The sequence below is a fragment of the Passer montanus genome, unplaced genomic scaffold (assembly GCF_014805655.1).
Source record: "Passer montanus isolate IOZ18808 unplaced genomic scaffold, ASM1480565v1 scaffold136, whole genome shotgun sequence".
NCBI classification, from domain to species: Eukaryota; Metazoa; Chordata; class Aves; order Passeriformes; family Passeridae; genus Passer; species Passer montanus.
The window spans coordinates 1017641-1025059 of record NW_024360497.1 but is presented as its reverse complement, the minus strand read 5'-3'; positions in this window follow the sequence as shown (position 1 = coordinate 1025059).

The window sequence follows — 7419 nt, the reverse complement described above, 5'->3', positions numbered from 1 at the left end:
GTGCAGAGAGAAGTGATTGGTTTGGGAAGAACTGAATGAAAAATGAAGGAATGGCACAGCTGCAGGGAGCACAGGGCAGTTACCCCAGGGCACAGGAGATCCCCAGCCAGCTCAGGCTGAGGCAGCCCAGCTCACACAGGAGGGGTGAATACCTTCCCCAGGACATTTCTCTGGAACCTGCTTCACTGAAATCAGACTTTATGAATTGTCCATGCCAGTGACTGCTGCTTTTGAGAAAATTTCTTTAAAAATCCTTCCTTTCAAGGACATTTTTATTCCAGGAGCATATTTTCTATTGTGACTTATATAATGGTGTAACATTTTAAAGTATCAGAAGAAAATGTACCAACTTTTTTAGGATACACACTTCCAAAAGGATTTTTTGGGACGAAATGTGAATGTGCCTTTTTTTCCCCTTTTACCCAATATGCCTTTGGAAGAATTTCAAAATGTCAGAATTTTCTGGAAAATGGTGGTCCTGCTTCCCTCCCTCCTGGGGCTCTGGGTGGGAAATATTTGGGCTTTTCCTTGTGTGGTTTCCGGGGGTGCCTGTGACTGATCCCTGTGCACAGGTTGGATGTTGGGGTGTTTATCCTGCCGGGGTGACAGCCCCCTCCTTTGGGCAGTTCCACAAAGCCCTTGGCAGGTTCTCTGCAGCTCCCAGGCCTCGTGTCCATCGTGTCCAAAGGTGGCAGGAGCGGGGACAGCGGTGGGGAGGGTGGAGGAGCGGCCCTGGTGCGGGACAGGTCTCTGCCCCTCGGGCACAGCATCCGTGCAGCAGCGCAGCCCCCCCGGGCTGACCCCAAACCAGCACGGCTGTCCAGCCCTCCCTGTGCCCGTCCCCCTCCCCAGCCCTCTGCTGAGCGGGGAAATGGTCACTGCAGAGGCAGAGCCAGCTCCCGGGCTCTGCAGGGAGCTGCGGGGCTCCTGCTCCCATCCTGCTCAGACACGCAATTAACACCTTCATTAGCGCCTTCCCCCGGGAACAAAGAGCCTTTTCCTTTGGGAGGGGAGGGAAGGGGAGGGATCTGTGCTGCTCTTTGGCGAGAAGTCATCATCCACCCACCAATCTGAAGGGCCATTTGAAACTCTGGGAGCGCCTCACCCAAAGCACCAAGTCCCAGGTGACTCACGGGATCATTTTGGTTGGAGAAGCTCTCTAAGATCAATGAGTCCAACCATTAACCCAGCACTGCCAAGCCCACCGCCAAACCACGTCCCCAAGTGCCACATCCACACAGCTTTTGAACACTTCTAGAGACTGTGCCTGGAGTGGACAAGGCCCAGTGAACAGAAGATAACTGCCCCACGTCTAACAGATGGCAATGGAACACACACCCCCAGCCACATCTTACAACCCCGCACACTGGGACAGTGGAAGGTGTCCCTGCCATGGCAAGAGGCATGGAGTGAGATGATCTGTAAGATCCCTTCTCGCCCAAGCCATTCCAGATTCTGATCCTGGAGGCTGCTGAACAGCTTGGCTTTCACCCAAAATATCCCCCCACCCTTCCTTGCTGTGGCAGAGACAGGTTGGAAAGGCTGCTGAGAGCCCTGGGAGACAGGAGCAGCATCCCTGGGAAAAGGGCCCCTATCCCTGCTGAGAACAAAACAGTGTTCAGAAATCCCAAATCCCTCATTCCCATCCTGAGCCATCCAGCCCTGTGTCCTGAGCCGTCCTGCCCTGTGGCACGTGTGCCCCGGGCTGCTGGGGCAGGGGTCCTGCTCTGTGTGTGCCTGGCAGGCTGTGAGGAGCTCTGGGAATGCCATCCTGCTGGCAGCACTCCCGGGTGACATGGGGACACGGCTGTGGGGGTCTGGCAGTGTCAGATGAGAGCCACTCTTTGTGCAACAAACACTTTGACAGCAGCTTCTTCCTGCCCCTCCTTTCTCGTTAATTTTTTTGGGGTGCTGCAGGGAGGTGCTGGTCTGTCTGAAACCATCCTGGCTGGAAGTGCCTTGGCTAGTCCCTCATCTGGCTGATGCTAATCCTTCCACACTGAGAGAGAAGGAAAACACAGCAAACCCCACATCTTAACAGCCAGGATTTGCTTATGGTGTTTGCTCCCTTCCAGGGCTCCCAGGGATTCCTTTCCCTGGAAGGGAAAGCAGCTTTTCTTCCTTGCCTGTCAGGAAGGAGAGCCAGACTGAGGGGGGCTCTGCTGCAAAGTGTGGCTAATGCTGAGTGCCAGGGGCTGTGTTTCGGGGCAGCTGGGCCAGAAAGGAACTCAAACCCCATCAAATCATGGAATCATTAAAGTAGGAAAAGCCCTCTGATATGATCAAGTCCAACCACTAACCCAGCACTGACAGGTCCACCACTAAGCCCTGCCCCATGAGCCACATCCACACATTATTTTGAGCTGATATGATCAAGTCCAACCACTAACCCAGCACTGACAGGTCCACCGCTAAGCCCTGCCCCCAAGAGCCACATCCACACATTATTTTGAGTAGTGATTTGAGGTTCAAGGCATCCCTTGTCCAAGTCACTCCACTCCTGCCCCAGCTTTCCCTCTGGATGAGCTCTCAGCAGGCATTTCCCAGAGGGTCAGGGGTCAGGCACAGCCAGCAGTGCTTCCCAGGAGTGAGCCATGCTGGAGTGCTGGCTCTGAGGCACACAGCAAACCTGCATCCTGCACAGCCCTGCTGGGCTGGGGACAGGCTGGAGGTGCCTGCTGTTTCCAGAGGCAGTGTTCCCTGCACAAGGCAGCTGCTCATGCATCTGCAAATTGCCAGCCTGACACCCAGGCAGGGCACAGAAAAGCTCTGCAGAGCAGCCTGGGCACAGGGAAATGGAATCTGGCTTTAACCCTGCTGTCACCTGTCCCTTTCCAATGGGAATGCGAGCTCCAGAGTATGCGGGGAGTGAGGGGGTGCTGGCAGCCCTGGGGCAGGGGAGCTGCCAGCTGTTCCCAGCTCCTCCTGCCATGGGAGCCGTGGGTTCTGCTGGGAGAGGAGCACTGATGGAGCTCCCCAGAGCCCCAGCACAGATCTGGCTCCTGCTCTGGAGAGCCCAGGGACAGCATGCTGGCACTGGCCATCCCAGCTGCTCCAGGGGAAGCTCTGGGTGCCCCACACGAACTGCTGGGGGAAATCTGCATCCAGCCCTGGAGCCATGAGCAGCGCGGGGATCAGTAACTGGAGGACAAGCACAAACACAGCTACAGATGACAGCCCTGCTGCCTGGGGAAGCACAAGGAGTAAAAGCAACACCTGGCTCTTCAGAGCAGCCCATCCTCTCAAACCCTTTAAGGCACAGCACCTCCTTAACCCAGCCCTCTCCTGAGCACTTCCTGCCACTGCGATTTTGTGCACTGCCTTCAACATGGCAAAATTTACCCCATTTCACTGCAAAATGAACATTCCAGTCTTCTGCTGTAACACACAGCTTCTGATCTAGGAAAGAACTCAACCAAAAAAAAAGGCAAACCAGGCATGGGCCTGCCTTCCTCTTCATCACCTGGCTGCAGGCAGAGGAGCAGTGTTTGCACTGCTCAGCTGCTCTGAGAGCTGAAATGGCCCCTGAGCACTGTCACCCTGTGCCTGGGCCACTGCCCTCCCTGTGGGACCACTGGCCTCATCCTGCAGCACGGCCAGGCCTTGGGGGCCCCTCCTCACCTGGGGTCAGGATGAAAGTTTCCCTGCCCCATGGATTATTCCCAGTGCACCCTGAATTGCTCAGCCCTCATGTGAGGGGAATTCCTTCATGGTTTTCCCTAATCTTGAGAGCCCCAAGGATGCAAAACTCATGAATTCCAGGCTGTTGGTTGCTGATTTAGACACTGGAGCTGTTTCTGTGCACAGCACGTGCTCCTCTGGCATCCAAACTCCACTGAGGCTGCTGAGGGGTTCACAGCCCCCCACACGAAGGGCAGCCTGTGATCCCTTATCCAGACTGAAGGGATGCTGCCACAGGCACTTATCCTTCCAGCCTGACCTGCTGGACTGATCTGGTCAGCCCTTGGAATGCAGCTGAGCAGGGATTTGGTGGCACCAGCTCAGCTCCTGCTGGCCTTGCACAGGAGAGGGATTTGTTACCACGTCACCTCTCAAACCCAGCCCTGAGTCCGTTGTCAACACAGGTGAAATTCCAGGCAAGGAAGAGAAAGAGCCATGTCCCCATCTGATGGCATCTGTGTTTTTCCACAGAAACAGAGAAAACAACTTCATCTTGAGGGCTTTTCCTATAGCAAAAGACTCCAGTGCTTGTGCTCTTGAACTTCTGGGGTGATTGATTGGAAATTGCACTCTTAGAAAGGAGAAGAGGAATTAAAAAGGCCCTCAGCCTTCTCTGTTCAAAATAACTCATGGTTTTGAGAGCCTGGGCTCTGACTTGGGAACTCTTGAAGGCTGGAGACACCATGATTGCAGCCCAGGACCAAGGCAGTGCCTTTGGAGAGCCAGCTGTGAAAGCAGCAGCTCAAAAAACTCTGTAAGACTGTTAAAATCATGGATTTCACAGCTCTTCCAAGTTTTTAGCTATCAGGATGTTCTGGATGCTGGTTTTACTCCTGTCTCCCAACCACTGTGCCCAGGGCTAAGGAGAGTGAGATGCTCCCCAGCCTGGGCTGGGAGAAGCTCCGTCACCTACACGGGAGGGACCTTGGCAGGTGCAGAGCTCTGTGGGGATTTAGGATCCTCCTAAATGTAACAGAGCTGCTTCTGCTGGCCTCTGAGTGCCCTGGCCTTGTGGACAGCCTTGTTCACAGGTGGAGAGCAACGTTTGCACCAGCCCCTTGCTGTGCCTCAGTTTCCCCCGTGGTGGGGCACAAGGGGGTGATGGGCAGCAGATCCCATTGACATGTGTTGATTTAAACTCTGGTATGAGCAGATATGAGATCAAAAGAGAACAAAGTGCCCTGTTTTTCTTTTCAGTATTCCCCTTAATGACTGCAGTTAAACCCCTTTGCCCTCATTTAAGATGGACCTGGCTTTTCCCATGTTCTTTTATGGGCCTTAATTACCTCTACATTTCCTCTTCTCCCAGCCCGGAGCTCTGGCACATCTGGCCAGGCCTGACTGTGGGTTTTTTCCACTTAATCCATGATGTCTTTGCTGTGCCAGGGCAGCATTAGCCCATCTCCCTGCCCAGCCAGGGTCACTCCCAGGCACCAGAGCAGCTCCCAGGACTGATCTCTCCAGCTGGGAGTGCACGGAGCCATCAGAGCCCCTTTCTCCCCTCGCTGGCTCTGTGCCCTGTTCCTCAGCTGAGAGCACCCCTGTCCATCCACACCAGGGCTCCGAGCATGACTCAGGCCAACACTTCCACTGCTGCAATCCAGCACAAGTTAGATCTGAGCTGGGCTCCCTCCGCACCACCTGAGCCTCACTGGGGTGTTCTGGGGGCATTTCCAATCCTGAAAAATGGGCCTTGGAGCAGGAAGAGAAAGGGGAAACAATTCCTGAGCTGCTCAGCTGACGGCAGCCTGAAACCTCACAGGGAGCCTTTAGTGTCACACCTCTGCAGGTGTGACAGGGGAGTGTCCCAGCTGGAATGGCACAGCCTGGAGCTGGCAGCAGGACACAGATCCACCTCTCCAGGGCAGGCTGGACCTGGGATCTTGCACAGCACAGCCATGGACCAGCAGAGCTGGAGGGATGGAACAGCAGCTGGGAACTCCAGCAGTGTGGCCTCTTCCACAGGGGATCCACAGCCCTTTCTTTCTGTGTCTGATATGCAACAATCACTCGATTCAGTAAAAATCCACAGAACTGCTGAGGTTCCAATGCTGAAACTCTTAAGTATGGAAACTTTCTTCACACAAAGAGTCTCGGGCACTGGCACAGCTGCCCAGGACAGTGGTGGAGTCACCATTCCCAGAGGGATTGATCAACCCTGTGGATGTGGCACTGGGGACAGGGGTTAGAGGTAACCTTGGCAGTGCTGTGGTATTGGTTGGGCTCAATGACCTTAAAAGACTTTTCCAACCTTAATGATTCCATGATTCAAACTCCTGCCCAAAGCACAGCTAAGGGAGCAGGTTGGTGTCCTGGGCTGTAAAATGTGGTTTGGGGCTGTGTATCCTATTTCCCATCTCTCAGAGCTGGGCAGTTCTCTGCTGTTCATGGGGCAGTTTTCTCCATCTCTCCCACAGCCAATCCTCCCTCCAGCAGATCTCTGCTGTCCATGGCCAGGGAGTGTCCCTGCAGGGCTGATCAAATTCCAGCATCCCATGGGGAGATGCTCCGCCCAGGGGAGGAGCCAAGCATTCCTACCTGGATACAATCTGAGCCTGGAACAGCACAGCAGCCTCTGCCCACTGCATTCCCAGAGGAGCAGCTTTCTCCTGCCCTGCATTCCCAGAGGAAGAGCAGGCCCATCTCCAGCAGCCCTGGAGCTGCAGAGGAAAACTCCCCCCTTGTGCAGGATCCCTGCTCCAGCAGAAGCACAGCTGGCACTGCAGGAGGGCTGAGCCCCCATGGGATGGGACTGTGCCACCACCCTGACCCACAGGGGACAGCGCCTCTGCTGACTCTGGCAGGGTTGTTTTGTATTACTGCATTGTTTTTATTGTATTGTTATTTTTTTCCCTAATAAAGAACTGTTATTCCTGCTCCCATATCTTTGCCTGAGAGCCCCTTAATTTCAAAATTATAATAATTTGGAGGGAGGGGGTTTACATTTTCCATTTCAGGGGAAGCTCCTGCCTTGCTTAGCAGACACCTGTCTTTTCAAACCAAGACAATTGGTCAGGGCCATCTCCAGCTGGACTTTGAGCAGCTCCAGTGAGGGAGATTCTGCAGCCCCTCTGAGCAGCCCATCGTGTTCAGCCACCTCATGGTAAAATGGCTCTTTCTGATGTTTAGGAAGGATTTTCTGTATTTCAGTTTGTGTCTGTTGCCTTTTGTCCTCGTGCTGGGCACCACTGGAAGGAGCCTGCCTCTGTCCCCTTTGCACCCAGCTTCAGTTATTTGTATCCATCAATAAGATCCCTCCAGGCTGAGCAGTCCCAGCTCCCTCAGCTTTCCCCACAGCAGAGCTGCTCCAGTCCCTCCATGTCCTTCACAGCCACTGTGTAGCTGCAGAAGCCTTTCTTGCTGCCTTTCTTGTTCCCTGCCAGACCCAGCTCTAGGTGGACTTTGGCCATCCTGACCCCTCCCAGCACACCTGGATTTGTATTCACAGTGTCCTTGGATTCCTTGTTCAATTCCTTGCTGCCTTTGCTGGATTCCCTGCTTGTCAGGGTGCAGTGGAGGAGCTGATCCTTGAAAATGAATTGTGGCTCCTGGACCCCTTTTCTCTCCAGGACTGCATCCCGTGAGACTCTTCCAAGCAGATCCCTCAGGAGGCTGAAGTCTGCTCTCCTGAGCCCAGGTTTGTGATCCTGCTTTTTGCTCTGCTCCTTTCTCTCGGGACTCTCAGCTGTGCTCTCTCCAGCCAAGGCTGCCCCTCATCCTTCACACTCCTCACCAGTT